General features: G+C 40.3%; 1 non-coding gene across 1 annotated transcript; it reads left to right on the plus strand.

Moving 5' to 3' along the window:
- Positions 1-7,881: 7,881 nt before the first annotated feature.
- On the plus strand, positions 7,882-7,996 carry LOC136738273 (U5 spliceosomal RNA). Its single transcript, XR_010812577.1, has one exon. It is a non-coding gene; the product is annotated as a U5 spliceosomal RNA (small nuclear RNA).
- Positions 7,997-17,914: the final 9,918 nt, after the last annotated feature.

The following is a 17,914-nucleotide window of genomic DNA, read 5'->3' on the forward strand; positions in this document are numbered from 1 at the left end:
TGTTTTTCTGTTTGTCAGTCTGTCTGTCTGTCTATCTCTCTCTCTCTCTCCCTCTCAATTCATTTGTATTGTCAAAAGCAATTGGACATACATACATTCATACATATATATATATATATATATATATATATATATATATATATACATACATACATACATGCTAGAAAGTCATTACTATGTTATCTTAAAGGCTAACTAAGCAGAACATATATCATTATCGAACAGAGTTCATAGGTCTATACATGGTATTAGGGAACAGGCACGTAGGTCATTCTGTTTGACATTGTCTCCAAGGTTCTCATTGTAAATAACAAAGACAAATCAAACTACCTTATGGCCTCCTGACCTTCTAGCTTGACCTTATCTTTCTTAAGTATACAAGAGAGAAAAACAGTTGTGAGAAAAGAATTTCTAACTTTCCTTCCACACATACATACATACATACAAACCAGAGGCATGCAAAAAAATATAAAGAGGAAGAAAATGTTGTATAGCACATACAAAAGGGATGGTGATGAAACAAAATACATAGAATATGTTGAGCTGCAAAGAGATCTTAAGAAAGGGATCAGGAAAGCAAAGAGGGAAATAGAAAGAAACATAGCTCTTGGAGCTACAACCAATGCAATGAGCTTTTTTCAAAATTACAACAGCAAGCGGTCAATTAAGGAGGAGGTGAAACAGATAAAGGGCAAAAATTGAGGTATCTTGGAAAACGAACAAGATGTGGCAAATATTCTAAATGAGTATTTCACAGAGGTTTTTACAAAAGAAAAAACAGATGACATGCCACAGGTTGACAATCAATCCAGTCAAACCCTAAGAGAGATGAGGATAAATAAGGAGGAGGTACTAAAGGGACTAGCAGAATTAAAATCAAACAAATCACCTGGGCCAGATGGGATATTTCCAACAGTTCTTAAAGAAATGAGGGAAATTATGTATAGGCCGCTAACTCGATTATTCCAAATGACACTTAGAACAGGGGATGTTCCCACTGACTGGAAGACAGCAAATTTCATACCAATCCACAAGAAAGGGGACAAAACTGAGCCAGGAAATTACAGACCAATCAGTCTCACCTGCATCACCAGTAAAATGTTGGAAAAAATGATTAGACAGAAAATAGAGGAGCATCTCAATGAAAACCATATTCTTGGAGATAGTCAACATGGGTTTAGACGAGGCAGATCATGTCTTACTAACTTAATACATTTTTTTGAACATGGAACTGCAGCTGTAGATCACGTGAAAGCATATGATATGATATACTTAGATTTCCAAAAAGCTTTTGATAAGGTTCCACACCAAAGACTGATCCTCAAATTGGAAGCTGTAGGCATTCAGGGTCATGTAAGTAGATGGATTATGAACTGGTTGATGTATAGGAAACAGATTAGAGGAGTCACTTCTAACTGGAGTGAGGTTGTTAGTGGAGTTCCACAGGGATCAGTACTAGGGCCTTTGCTTTTTCTAATCTATATTAATGATCTGGACTCTGGGATACTTAGCAACCTTGTCAAATTTGCAGATGATACTAAAATAGGTGGCTTAGCAGATACAATCTTGGCAGCACATGCTATTCAGAGGAACTTAGATAAATTCAGTTGTGGGCTGACACCTGGCAAATGAAATTCAATGTGGACAAGTGCAAGGTAATACATGCAGTAAAACAAAAATGTCCACTATAATTACACTATGGGAGGTACAGATCTAGATGAAGTAATGCATGAGAAAGACCTAGGAATCTATGTGGATTCACTTTCTCCATCCAAACAATGTGAGGAAGCAATACAAAAGGCATACAGAATGCTAGGGTATATCGTCAAAAGTGTAGAATTTAAAACAAGGGAAGTAATGTTAAGACTGTACAATGCGCTAGACCTCATCTGGAATACTGTGTACAGTTCTGGGCACCACACTTCAAGAAGGATATTGCTGCTTTAGAGGCAGTTCAGAGGAGAGCAACCAGACTTATTCCAGGTCTGAAGGGAAAGTCCTACTCGGAGAGACTGAGGGAACTGAACCTTTTCACCCTGGAACAGAGGAGATTACGTGGGGACTTGATCCAAGTCTTCAAAATCATGAAAGGTTCCTCAAACCAGAGGAGCTTTTCCAGATCAGCAGGGACACACGCACCAGGGGACAACAAATGGAAATTGGGCTTCAAGGCATTCAAGATGGAAAGTGGTAGAAGCTGAAAGTTTGGGAACATTTAAAAATAGACTGGATAGGATCCATGGATCACTTAGATATTAATGGACACCAAACGAGCATGATGGGTCGAATGGCCTCCTCTCGTTTGTAAACTTTCTTATGTTCTTATGTTCTTATGTTCTTATGAATGTTCCCTAAGCATGTTTCAAATGTTCCCTAATTTATGTTACAAATGTGCCTTAGCACCTCTCTCTCTCTCTCTCTCTCTCTCTCTCTCTGTCTCAATTCAGTGCATTTGTATTGTCAAAGCAATTGGACATGCATACATACATACATACATATATATGGAAAATAAACAATATGTGTACATCTCTGCATTAATGGTGCCCTAACAGATGTGCAAGTTACATGACAGACAGACAGACAGACACTCACACACACTTTCACACACACACACACACACACACTTTCACAGACAGACAGACACACACACACACACACTTGTATACCTGACACGTATAGAAGACTGGATAGGGAGATATAAATAGCAATGGGGAGACTCTTGTACTTGGTGTGGCTCTATCCATATAGTGGGGCCAGCAGCCACTTAGCAGGTGTAGCAATAGAAGCTCAGCCTGGGGAGACTGGATTTAGCATTTCCTCTCCATTTTGATAAGTATCCATAATCATTTCTGCAAAATACTTCTATGATACCTATGTATGTTTTTTACTTGTACTATATTATACTATCAAGTATCAGTGTACACATACAATGTGACCTGTTACATTAATACAGAGGCCACGGAAGGCCAGATCAGTAATAGCCACTGTCCCCTGATATTACACTTTTTTACAATCACTTTGGCACTCATTTCAGAACCTTGATGTCATTTTTCAAAACTCTAGACACAAAACTCACACCCGATGATCAAAATGCACATTTTTCAATTGCTTGGATACAATACACATCAACCTCAGATCATTTGTTCATTGAACTAAAATGATACAACTTAACGTCAAAGTATTACCATTTCAAAATGCAATTCACACATTACATCTGAGATCACTGTCTATTCATTTCATTACAAAGATCTAACTATCAATTGATACAGCTGCTCAAAATGATAAGTGACTGTTGCATTACTCTTAATTCATAGTTTTATGGAAACTGACGAACAGTATTCCATGTTTCGATCATGAAAGTTTCAGGATAATGAGATCCATTGACACCAATAACCGAGGAGCATGAACCAGTTGGACTACATTATCTATGGATGTAATATTTCATCATCATTCATCATCATGTAGCACTTTTCCACACCATGTTTTCAGTGTGGAAGGAAAGTTAGAAATTCTTTCTCTAATACCTGTTTTTCTCTCTTGTATACTTAAGAAAGATAAGGTCAAGCTAGAAGGTCAGGCCAGAAGGTAGTTTGATTTCTGCTTGTTATTTACGATGAGAATCTTGGAGACAATGTCAAACAGTATGATTGAAGTGCCTGCTCCCTAATCCATGTGTTGATCTATGAACTCTGTCCTATAATGATATAAATTCTGCTTAGCTAACTTTTAAGATAACATAGTAATGACTTTCTGATTATAACCAGCTCTTTGATTTTTGTGTATAAAAGCTCTGACTGTTAAAATGAAGGCAGAGCGACTTTGGGATCTTCTTGAGTCACTGTTCCTCTCCACGCTGCGTGTATTAAAGGCATTGCAACTAACGTTCCAACCTGGTTGAAGATGATTGTTCTTCCACATCAGATTTGACATTACTGTATGTATGCAGGCCCTTGTAATTGCTTTTCCAATACTGCCAACTGGTTATTGATGATTGATTTCACATTGTGGTACGAGTATCGAGTGAAATGAGTGCTATCCAGCCGAGCAACACAGTGATAACATGGAGCCGGCAGGTCATCCAGGTCACAATAGAGGTCAAGCAGTGGGAGGAGGAAGACGTGGTGGTCAAAGGAATGGAAGGGGACATGCACCCCTTCTGAGAGGTGGTCGTGGGCCTCGTCATAGAGGAGGGCTTAGGCCTCACCAGAGAGGCAGCCATGGGCCTCATTTGAGAGGTGTTGGGGGAACGTGGTAGAGGACAAGGCCACGGACCAGACAGCGGCAGCAACAGCAAATAGTGTCCAGTGAAATCCGAGAAATAGTTGTAGAACATGTTGTAAATCATGGCATGACCATGACTGAGGCAGCTACAATGATTCAATCAAACCTCAGAATCAACTCAGGATCAACTGTGGCCTCAATCATCAGAAATGTCCGTACTGAGAAGCGGCAAGTCTTCAGCATGCACTAAACATTAGGCTACTCTCAATTGTCAAATGACTGTATACTGCATACCAATGTGTAGCACAGAGTATAGTGTGCCTTTTGAAAGAAATGCAGACAGAGTGAAGCAGCTGATGACTGAGTATGTTCAGGTATGTTCAGTTTCAAGATGCCTCTTGTGAAAAATGGTTGTGAGAACCTGAACCTGAACACAGGGCTGATGGAAATTTAGAAGTACAGTAATCAATCCTTTGTTTTGCTTTTTACACTAAGCCAGGTGAGGAACACTGCAGTTGACATTTTACTGTAGTTTTGTTCTTTTTTGTAGCTAATTATTTTTGCATGGATTCAAAGAAACCTATGGTGTGATTTGATTGTATTGCATCAATACATTTCAGATTTTGTTCAATGATTCCACTGTGTCTGTAGTATTCTCTCTACTAGTCCTTTTACAGTGATGTATTTATGTGTAGTACCATAATGAAACATGTATCACATATTTTGTACTACAATATTTAATGATTGTACGAACAACTACACAGTGAAACTATCGGTATCTTCTGTGTTACTATGTTACTATGGTATTTCATGATAAATGAGTTATTTGAACCAACAAGTCTGCAAGTGCTAGGTTTCTTTAAAGATATGAATGCACAATGCAATGTTTTGAACATTGGACAGCCTGTGTTACAAGTGATGACCGTTTTGAGTTTTGTGTCTAGAGTTTTGAAAAATGACATCAAGGTTCTGAAATTAGTGACAAAGTGATTGTAAAAAACTGTATATTCATCCTATTTAATGTGCTCTTTTAAAATGTACTTTTCTTTTTTATGTTGCCATTTCTGTTCTACCAATGTTTCAGTTGTTAGCCAAAGATTGACAGAGTACATCTCATACACACAGGCCAGACAGCAAGGATTTCTTTTTGAAATTCAATTACAAATGCTGCATGAACTCATCAATACGATTAGAGCTCCTGAAAGCAATATAACTAACTCACTCTACAGCATCTCATTAGCAGTGAAAAGAAACCAAGAAAGTTGGGACAGTCGACTGTTTACCACTATGTAACATCACCTTTTCTTTTAATAACACTTATTAAGCACTTGGGCACTGAAGACACCACTTGGTTAAGTTTAGCAAGCGGGATTTTCCCCCATTCATCCATTATGCATTTCCTCAGCTGCGCAACTGCACAGGGCCTTCGTTGTCTTAATTTGCAGTTCATAGTGCGCCACACATTCTCAATTCGGAGACAGGTCAGGACTGCAGGCAGGCCATGCTAGCACCCGCACTCTCTGCCTATGCAACCATGCGCTTGAAATCTGGGCAGAATGTGGTTTGGCGTTATCCTGCTGAAAAATGCAGGTACGTCCCTGGAAAAGACGATGTCTGGATGGCAGCATATGTTGCTCCAAAATGTGTACATCTCTTTCTGCAAAAATGGTGCCCTCACAGATGTGCGAGTTACATGACAGACACTCATACACACTGTCACACCCATACACACACAAACACACACTTTCACAGACAGACACACGCACACACACACACACACACACACACTTTCACAGACAGACAGACAGACACACACACTTTCACACACAATCACTTTCACAGACAGACACACACACACACTTTCACACAGAGACAGACACACACACACTTACATACATACATACATACATACATACATACAGTGAGGGAAAAAAGTATTTGATCCCCTGCTGATTTTGTACGTTTGCCCACTGACAAAGAAATGATCAGTCTATAATTTTAATGGTAGGTGTATTTTAGCAGTGAGAGACAGAATAACAACAAGAAAATCCAGAAAAACGCATTTCAAAAAAGTTATAAATTGATTTGCATGTTAATGAGGGAAATAAGTATTTGATCCCCTATCAATCAGCAAGATTTCTGGCTCCCAGGTGTCTTTCATACAGGTAACGAGCTGAGATTAGGAGCACTCTCTTAAAGGGAGTGCTCCTAATCTCAGCTCGTTACCTGTATAAAAGACACTTGTCCACAGAAGCAATCAATCAATCAGATTCCAAACTCTCCACCATGGCCAAAGAGCTGTCCAAGGATGTCAGGGACAAGATTGTAGACCTACACAAGGCTGGAATGGGCTACAAGACCATCACCAAGCAGCTTGGTGAGAAGGTGACAACAGTTGGTGCGATTATTCGCAAATGGAAGAAACACAAAATAACTGTCAGTCTCCCTCAGTCTGGGGCTCCATGCAAGATCTCACCTCGTGGAGTTTCAATGATCATGAGAACGGTGAGGAATCAGCCCAGAACTACATGGGAGGATCTTGTTAATGATCTCAAGGTAGCTGGGACCATAGTCACCAAGAAAACAATTGGTAACACACTATGCCGTGAAGGACTGAAATCCTGCAGCGCCCGCAAGGTCCCCCTGCTCAAGAAAGCACATGTACAGACCCGTCTGAAGTTTGCCAATGAACATCTGAATGATTCAGAGGAGAACTGGGTGAAAGTGGTCTCAGATGAGACCAAAATCAAGCTCTTTGCCATCAACTCAACTCGCCGTGTTTGGAGGAGGAGGAATGACCCCAAGAACACCATTCCCACCATCAAACATGGAGGTGGAAACATTATGCTTTGGGGCTGTTTTTCTGCTAAGGGGACAGGACAACTGCACCGCATCAAAGGGACGATGGACGGGGCCATGTACTGTCAAATCATGGGTGAGAACTTCCTTCCCTAAGCCAGGGCATTGAAAATGGGTCAAATACTTATTTCCCTCATTAACATGCAAATCAATTTATAACTTTTTTGAAATGCATTTTTCTGGATTTTCTTGTTGTTATTCTGTCTCTCACTGCTAAAATACACCTACCATTAAAATTATAGACTGATCATTTCTTTGTCAGTGGGCAAACGTACAAAATCAGCAGGGGATCAATTACTTTTTTCCCCCACTGTACATACATATATATGGAAAAGAAACATTACAAGTACAAATCACAATAAGATGTAATAAAGTACAGATAAACAAAGTGTAATAAAATGTGATCTGTTTGAAAATGCAGGGACGTCACTGGAAAAGATGATGTCTGGATGGCAGCATATGTTGCTCCAAAATGTGTACATCTCTTCTGCAAAAATGGTGCCCTCACAGATGTGCGAGTTACATGACAGACAGACAGACAGACACTCACACACACTGTCACACCCACACACACACTTTCACAGAGAGACATATACACACACACACACACACACACACACACTTTCACACAGAGACAGGCACACACACACACACACACACACACACATACATACATACATATGGAAAAGAAACAATACTTTTATAAATCACAATAAGATGTAATAAAGTACAGAAAAACTAAATGTAAGAAAATGTGATCTTTAATACACACAAATATGTATGGCTGGTCGGATGCGTCTTGGACTCGGGTTCCTCTTCATTACGTATAACGCTTTTGCCTTTTGCTAAAGCTTTCCGTGGAGGGGATCGTGGGTGAGTTTGTACCATTCTTGGGGGGCTCTGCCTTGTTGGGGCGGAGCTGTGATCCAGGTGAACAGCAGATCGGGCATAGGTGGGCATGTGGGCAGAGGAGTAGGAAGGCCGGTCAAGCAAATAAGCTTGCTAAGGTACGCAGCAGCAGCAAGCAGCCCCCCCATCCAGCCAGCCAGCCAGTCTGGCTGGCAGTGACTGAGTGGTTGACAGACGGCAAGCAACGGAATGTACGTGCTCTGTGATGTCATAGCAGTCAGCTGAGAGAGGCTCGTGATGTCATCGCTGAGCTGGCTGGCTGGCTGGCTCTGTGTGTGTGTGTGTCTGTGTCTGTCTGTTTTTCTGTTTGTCAGTCTGTCTGTCTGTCTGTCTCTCTCTCTCTCTCTCTCTCTCTCCCTCTCAATTCAATTCATTTGTATTGTCAAAGCAATTGGACATACATACATACATACATACATATATGTAGCGTAAGGTACACTTATACATTTCAATTAAAGAAGTGAATTCATAGTATCACCTTATCACGAATCCTGGAGTCTTGTAGAACTCAATTTCTGTAATAATTGGACGCAGACACCAATTCCAAAGATATAAATTGTCAAATTTATTTAAAAACAAAGACTAAATGTAACACTACACTAATTATACAAAAGGGAAAAACTAATTAAAATTCAACTCTAGATCAACAAATCAAAGACAAATCACTTCCGTGACCAAATCAAAGACCATGGGATCCCATAGGATAACACACAAATCGTTAAACAAAAAAGGTTATAAACACATTGACTACAATACCGGTTAGTAATTCTAGGAATCACTAAGAAACAGTTGAAAGTGCTAAATTGCAGTTTCAGAAGATGAAAAAAAAACTGTAACTGATGGGATATGTAGTACTTTATACTCGAGTGGTCTATGCGATTACACCCTGTTGGTGTTATTAAGAACGCCAAGTACCAGAATGCAGAGCGGGACTGTTTTTTGTGCCGTGACTTGTCGGGGGAAAAACGCGCAGAAAAAACGGACGAGAAGGTGAAGGTAGTATGGCGGTGATGCACGCGTTGGTGAAGTGGGAAAGCGGGGTCGACAAAGACTCTTACAGCGTGATTCCCACTGCTTGCTTTCGCAATTTTGATTTATTCAGCATTGCTGATGATGACGAAGAGACGACTCGAAACTTCAGAGCAGAGTGGAGAGACACGAACAAACCTCCAAAAGGTGGATGGCCTGTCCATGAAGCGCAGATCATTATGACTGGTAACAATGTTTATTTAAAAAAAAAACATTAAAGTCTTTACATGCTATTTGATATATACAATCACAGTATATTTGAAATGAATGTTTAAGTTATTAATGTGTTGTACTTCTAACATACTCTTATAACATGGTAGGTGGTGGTGAGGGCGCTAAAAACTCGTCATACTTGACTGGCATTTGTAAGAACGATTTATTGTGTGTTGTGCTTTACAATAAAATCCCCCAAATCACAAAATAAATTAAACCAGATATAATTTAACTTCAGTTTTGATTCAGTGTTGGCTGTTCATCTTAATTTGTATGGTCAAAGCACAGTATTTTTATGACAAATAAATATAATCCCCAAATATCTGTGGACATAATGCAGGGTTTTATTTATTTTATTTTTATTTTAGGAAAAGAAGGCGAACTAAGAAGAAAACTTAATGACCTAACAAAAATGCCCTGTCCTAAAATGAAGAGAGTACCTAAACCAAACAAAAAACTTCAAATTTCAGATGATAGTGACCTTGATGAACCACAGTTACCGGTGAGATAATTACTGCAAATATTAAATAAATGTATTGCAGGATTGTTTTTTTTTTAATCATATTCATATATATATATATATTTTCATTTTAAACTCTTTTCCTCTCTGAATACAGCACAAAATAAGAAAGAAAACCGATGGAGCTTCAAGAATTAGATCCCGTCATATTCTACAGACATTTAAAGAGTCCAGTGAAGTTGAGCTACAGCAAAAAGTTAAGCAGCTCGAAAAGGAAAACACAAGACTTAAAAATGAAAACCAATGTCTTCGAAACCGTATGGTTGATGGTAAGTTTTTTTATTTATAGCAAATAATTCCTTACCTTGATAAATGTTATTCTTCAGTAATTTAGATTCCAGAGTAATGTATTATAGTTGATCATACTGAAGTAATCTAGAACCACAATACAGACTCTTAATGTGCACTGTCTAATAGTTTAATAATACTGATTATTAAATAAAGTTTTTCAACATAACTTCATAATCCTACATTAATGACTATATGCATTACATTAGACCTGGTAATTCTTGTATTTTATCTTTTTTATTTTTTTCGTAGCTAATGTTAATGACCCACAAAAAGGTCTGTTTGCCAATAACATAGAGCAAGTCTCTCAAGTATAATTGCAGGCATTGATGGTTTTGTTTTCACTTTGCATTAAATATATTACTAGAAATGATTATCATTTAATACTAAGGTGTTTTTTCTCCAGAGATTCCAGACCTTTTGGACAATCTGAAAAAAATTGTAACAAAAGCCACATTTATCAGCAATGAAGACAAAAGTGTGTCACCATCAAGTGGTTCTGACAGCCCCACAGCAAATTGTTCTGAATCTGACAAAGAATCACCAAAACAGGTATAACACTCTTGGTCTACAATATTACAAAGACAAGGTAAAAATATATATATTGAAAACAAATATTGGTTGTAAACAATCTAATGATGCTACATTATCAGTTATATTCATAGTTATAGTTGATAATAAGAATGTAATTGAATTATGGGTGTCACAGATTCACTGACTTTATTATGTCTGTAAATTAATAAACTTAGAATTGAGACATACTGTGGTCTTTAATAACACATTTCTGTAACAAAATCACAGCCTTACTGATAATGTATTCCACTTAACATAATATAAGAATAGTTTGGGGATAAACTTGTTTTTTATTTACCATTGTCTTTTAGGTGGAAATATTCCCAGGCACTGGAGTTTACATTGACAAACTGTCCTGGATCCTTGCAGAGAGGTGCAGCACGAATACGTCATATGCAAGAACCCTGACGGTTGCTGTCTTTGACTTTCCAACATTATTAAAGAGCAATCTTCGTGGTGGTGGCAGCAACTTCGGAGAAAAAGACACCTCTGGATCGCTTAAAGGTGGAAGCCATATATGGTATGTAAATGCTGTTGTACAAAATTTCTAACTCTCCTTTTTAACTGTATAGAACACAAAGGGTTAGCATTTGAAATGTTCCTTTGGCCTTTGTTTTAGTTTCAGAGACTAGAGTTAATTTATTAATAAATAATAATACCTTACATGTAGCAGCTGGAAAGATCCCAAAGTGCTCTACAGACTCACTTCACCCACCACCCTCTGGGGTGCAGCCATTTTGTACCAGCAGATTACTACACAGCAGTAAAGGTGGAGTCATAACAAATTTGTTAGACCTGATTGAGGGAAGCCTGACTTAGAATTCAGCCACGTCACTCTTTCAACAACACCTTGTAAATCACCTTGGATTAATGCTTCAGACATATTAATACATAATAATAATGAATAGTGCCATGGGATCCTTGACAATATAAACTTTCATGTCTCATTTAAATTTGACTTTTGAGCAAATACTTCACATTTCAGTCCAGTTGTGCCACATCAATGTAATGCTTAAGCAAGGTATTAATGGAGAAAAGACTGCCTTTGCATAGCTGCTTCGCCAAGTACAGATTTTACTATGAACTAGTGTAAGACAAGTTTAAGAGCATACACCAAAACATTTAAATACACCCACACACAAAAATGTTGATTTACTGTGGCAATATGTAACTAATGAACCCTTCTCAAAGATATGTGGTATGTTTATTAAAAGATTTTTATATATCTATGTGCAAGTCATTAAATCTATGTGATACATGTTTTTTAGGGGCTACCTTGAAAAAATTGCCCAGTACCCCAAAGAGTGTAATTGGTGGTGCAATTAACAGCAAGATAAATGAACTACGACACAGAATGAAACCAGAGTGAAGATTTGAAGAACCAGATCTGTATTTTTTGTTTTGTTTTCAACAGGGTTGGGGTCAATTCCAATTCAATTTTTAATTCCCTTTTCAATTCAATTCCAATAAAGAATATTATGTGAATGCAAAAAGTAATTGCAATTTTGAATTGATTTGTAGGAGGAATTGGAATTGAAAAACAGGAATTGACCCCAACCATGGTTTTCAGTGAGTGTTGTACAAATTGATAGGTCAGGGTTTCTGTAAAAACTTAATAGAGGCCAGCAGGCGTGCACGATCTGGGAAAAACTGCTCCACTACAACAGACCTCTTTCCCTTCGTTTTCTCTAAAAACCTCCTGATATCCTTCACTGCAGCTCTGACTCACCGAGGACGAGGAGGCGAGAGAGGAATCCGTGAAGCCGCCCTCACTGTCACTCCGAGCCGCGATGCTCCAGCGTGTAGCCGGACCTTTCCCCACCAAGCCGCTCGCTACCCCAGCTTCACTACTGTGCCACCACTTCTTTTACTGCCACTATTTACCAACACCGTCCGTGCTCCCTCCCAGCACCTTCTTAGTGCGTTTTTTCCACCCGGCGCCTCGGCTTGTACCGCCGAGCCTGGCCCTGCCTCCTCCTCGGCTACACCCTGTGTGTCTGTCCGCCCGTCTGCTGGCTGCTGAGGTTGTTCCTCGTCACTAACCAGCGCCCCGTGCACCGCCTCAACACCATCTCCCCCCGGCGTCTCGGTCGTCACTATCCCCCGCTGCCTCGACCCCGTCCCCCAGCTGTGCGTCATCGCCTCCGGGCAGCTCTTCCCCCGTCACGGCATCAGTGGTACCATCGGTCCGACCGGCGACTGTCTCCTCCGCCGGGGCTCGATCTCTGTCTGCCCGCTGCATCTGTGGCTGCGGGCCGGTGTCTCTATTCCTCCCCGCGTCGCCCCGCTCCTCCTCCCGCTCCCTGTCCTGCTCGGGACAGTTCCTCACGACATGCCCCTCGCTCCCACACCTGAAACACTTCAAGGACTCCGAAGTAGCGAACACGACATAGTCGGTATTGTCGATCTTAAATTTAAAAATGACATTAAGATCCTCATTGATGTTATTGAGGATCATATACAGCTGCCTTCGGAAGGACACGACGTGTTTCAGTTGCGGGGCTTTGCAGCCCAGCGGGACCCTCTTAATGCCGGACATCAGCTGCCCGAGCCGGTGCGGATGAACGGAGGGACGTTAGACAGCGTTACCTTCCGGGCAGGAGCAGCGAGCGGCAACACCGGGGTGAAAGTGTCGTCTAACACTGTGCCATTAGCCACTAGCTGATTGAGCAGATCAGTGGTTTTTAAGAAGATAACAATGGCAGCAGACTTGATATTTTCACACCCTGCTACCTCCCCAACCGCTAACACACACTGCTCTAGGGGGCAGAACTGCACCGGAGCGATCTTGACTCCATGGCGTCGGGTCAGTTTTTCAAAAGACGCATTCAGGGGGTCCGACCCCCCGACCCGGGAAGAACTACCGGTACTCCCCCCTCCCCTCCCCTGTTCCCCCACAATAAGAAAAGCACTGAAAACAGAAGACAAAATAAACAAACTGAAAAAAGTAAAGCAACAAAAAAACGCAGCCAAAGGACAGAGCTCTCAGCAGCACTCCCGCTCACTGCAGACCCCTCCCACACACTCCCAGCTGAGAGAGAGAGAGAGAGAGAGAGAGAGAGAGAGTTAGTGTCTGTCTGTCTCTCTCTCTCTGTAGATGCATCATAGGGAACATATGTAACAATCTCTCTTTTTGTTTACCAAAAATGAGAATGAACGTATTTCAAGTGGGTGTTGCCTTGGTTGGAAACGTTTTAAGATTATTTATGAAGTGTAAAGTGGATTTGTCTCAGTTCTCCGTAGTTTTCAATGTATGTGCCATTCAGTAGCGTTCATGTTACAGATGTGCCCTATGCAGTGGTAGGGTCAATAAAATGTCAGTAAAACTTTATTTTAGCAATTATGGAGGGGAAGAACTGCAAATAGAGGGTCCCCACTAATTATCTAACTTACCAACAACGTTTCAAATTAGGTCTTGCGAAGCTGCCAAATAATGCTGTATAATCGTATGTGTCTTCATACACCGGCTGCTATAGTCTGATAGCTTTGATTATATATATATATTTTCTCGTGAACCACAAATGCTATTTGCTTGATTTTTACAGAGTATGTTATAAATACCATTGTTATGAAGCCTGACAAATTGTATGCTGTAATTATGAATATTTTCAAATCATTTGTTTGTTTTTCCTAACATGTTACAAATGTTCCCTATGTGAAAGATGCATTATATCTTAATAACGTCTAAACAATTAAACATATACAGATTATTATTTTCGGTAAAGTTATAACACATTGCTATTAACTATGTGTGTCAGTAAAAGTTTAAAAAATCCTAACAATTTTTTATTGATCCTGCAAAATAAGTGTTTAGGGAACATTTGTAACATAGTTAGGGTTAGCCACTGGGTAAGGGTTACATCTTCAGCAGTAAGTTTATTCATGTTAATTATTCTCATCAATGTTAAAGAACAATAAGTTCTATTATGTGTGTCGATAAAATGCTGATATTCCATAACGTTTGCTTGTGTATTCTGCAAAACACATATTTAGGGAACATTTGTAACATTAGGGTTACGATTTGCCATAGACGCGGAATGAGTTTGATTGTGATGTTAAATGGGGTTTAAAGACGCAGTTGCCTCGGTGCTGATTACTATTGCTGTGTTTCTCCACTTCTACTCCATGCTTGGGAACGCCCACATCCAGTGACGTCAAAACCGGTGGAAAAGCGGGCCGGTTCAAAAAAGATCAGCTGGATCCCAGGCCGAGCAGCAGCTCCGGCTCCAGCACCGGCACCATGTTGCTGGAAAAGCGCTAAGTGAGCTCACAGTGAGCTCAGTGTAATGTCTGCTCTGGTGAGCTCACAGTGTGACCTAGTCGTGAGTTCACGTCTTCACTGGGTAGTCCTTGACAACTTAATTGACTCAATTCTTGGGCTTAATTGGTCAAAATGACCATTGGTTGAAGGTACTCAGGGACTGATGTGTAGAGAGACTTATTAAACCTGCAGGATTGTGGTTTTCCCAGAACAGAATTAACCAGTGTAGCGTTATGTTGGGTGTATTCTGATAAGAGCAGTTTAGCTCTGAGCTGAAGCACTGATCTAAAGAAGACCTCTCCCCCCCAAATTTATCAGATTTCCTTAACTCATCAGCATGTGAACTGGTTTACATCAAAGTGACAGTCTTGGGAGGATGGCACCGAGAATGGGCCAAATAGCTTGGAATCCCTGCTGTGAGATGTCTGGGGAAGGGGGCCTGTAGGAAATAAAAACTCTTTGAAATGGACGAGAGCCGTAATCCCGACACAGAGCTACGAACCCGTGCCAACCGGCATTTCCAAAAGATGGCATGGATTGACATCAGTCATAAATCAAGCCCCCCTTAATCGTTTGACTTAATGACTTAAATGACTTAATCGTTTCTCCAGATAGGCAGGAATTGTTTCTGTTAACGAGCGATTGACACTAGGTAAATGACGACCGTGGGATCGCATCTTCCTAGTGCACATCAAAGACGGACATCTGCTTTGGATCCATCACCTCTTCACGGGAGGACAGATCATAAAACGGACCCGGACCTGTATCTTCTGATTGGATGAACGGCCATAAGATGTTACGTCATTTTCCTATAAAGCTGCACTCATGTTGGTAAACATTAAGTTCTCACTGAAGGAATTATTCCTGACGTGGGGCTTCCGAGCGGCTCGATTAAAGTTCTATTTGCTTTATCTCCATGATTTCTCCACTTATTTCCCACACGGTTCTACACCATATAATCACAGTTTAAACGATATTAAATCAAATCGCAGCCAATCAGCTTTTCTTCATTTTGAAATCATTTAATGAGAGCATTACATTTATTTTGGTAAGACTAAATTAGAATGCATATTTCCTGTAACCAACTAAACACATTTATACATTTTGCTACAAGTAAGACTTTAAAAATAGATCATGTAGTACTGTATACCCGCTGCTACAGCCATCACTGTGATTCTCTCTCCGTCACAAAAGAGGCACGTCATCAGGGGCCCAGTTGATAAGGACAGTACAGGAACCTAAAACATGCACTGCAGCAGTCACATGATTCACAGCAAAAAAAATGTTACAATACAGCTTCATGTGAAACCCTCAAAACCCAGCACAGAAGACTGGTGAATAATCATGTACTGGCACTAGGAAACACATGAAAACAAAAAACAATAAGCTCGTACCTTATCCATATTAAGATCTCTTTGTAGTGGCCTTACATAGATCATGGCAGAGCCAATGTGGATTTCTGGGTCCCTTCAATATTTCATGAGTACCCCTCATCAGGGCAAGGAATAACATCCAAGATCCTGAAATCTTCATGAGTTCAAATCCAGCCCCTCACTCAGTTTAGGATACGATTCCAAGAACTGATTTCTGAATCCTTCACAACTGCGCTCACATCCTGACATGAAATACAACTCAAATGTGAATCTAATGAACATCTTACTCAGTAATAGACAACCTTGGATTCACAATAGGTTTCTATTCTTTTCATTTGTATAGCATGTGCACGTAGAACAAGCGAATGGATCACAAACGGGCAAATATTCCCGATCTGAATTCCACACATTTCATTAGGAGAGGCATCTGAAAGGATTTGGGGAGCTTTCAAATTGTAATAGTTGATGATATTTCAGTAGCACAGGACAGTGCTTTAATAAAACGTCTAAAATATCCAAGGTACATATAACATTACATGTCACTCATATAGCTGTCTTGTTTTCCCAATGTTTCTTGTGCTGTGCAGTATATGTACAACTAAATAACACTTTATAAGATCTGTCTTCTAGTTGTTTTACGGTGCTGCTCCGGTTGCGCTGCGGGTTAAACGCCCAGAGCATCAGAGCGGCGGCGTCGGAGCAGCACTGGGCCCCCAAACAGCGCGGCTCGAAACCTACATAGAGCCAAACATTTTAACCTTTTGACTTGTCCATTATAACCTCAATTAAATCATTAATATCATATATAACTCTTTTAATAATCATTATTGTAATCATCGCTTCACTGCACCGGCTCTTTTCATGCTGTATTACAGCAGTGCTCTGTTCACACAATCTCTCTCTCTCTCTCTCAATTCAATTCAATTCAATTCAAGGGTGCTTTATTAGCATGACAAACAGTTTCGTAGTGTTGCCAAAGCAGTTAATATTATATACATAAATTGAAAAATAATAAAAGGTAAGAAAAACAATGTATAAATAAAATCTTAATAGACATGTACATTTACTTTATTTATACTTAACAAGTTTACAGCTGGTGCTCCTGTATGTTTTCACAGTGAGCCCCTCAGGCTGTGGCAGGCGGCTACATATTGGGCGGCCAGGGGGGCAGTGTGTCCCTCCCCCAGGAGGATAGCTATTTGTTTTTCATGTATCAATTCAGAAAATGATTTTACAATATTTATGAATTTATTAAAGAATGTGTCCCTTATTTTGGCATATTTATTGCAGTGGAGGAGGAAGTGCATCTCTGTCTGGACCTCTCCTGTCTCGCAGTGACCACAGCGCCGCTCCTCTCTGGGCAGCCAGCTCTGCCTGTGTCGGCCTGTCTCTATGGCCAGGCTGTGGTCACTGAGCCTGTACTTGGTCAGGATGCGTCTCTGCTTCGTATCTCTGACAGTGAAGAGATACTCTGTCAGGGTGTTTTCTCTGTTTAGGGCCCGATAGCAATCCAGTTTACTTTGGGAATTTGGTTTCATTGTTCCAATGTTCCAGATAGGAGGTTTTGATTATCTTTATGATTTGGTTGACTCTAATTGGGGGCAGGTAAGCAGTGCTGACCTGAAGCTGGTCTCTGTTCGCAGTATTAGCGGGGGTCAGTGCCGTGAG

The sequence above is a fragment of the Amia ocellicauda genome, unplaced genomic scaffold (assembly GCF_036373705.1).
Source record: "Amia ocellicauda isolate fAmiCal2 unplaced genomic scaffold, fAmiCal2.hap1 HAP1_SCAFFOLD_55, whole genome shotgun sequence".
NCBI classification, from domain to species: Eukaryota; Metazoa; Chordata; class Actinopteri; order Amiiformes; family Amiidae; genus Amia; species Amia ocellicauda.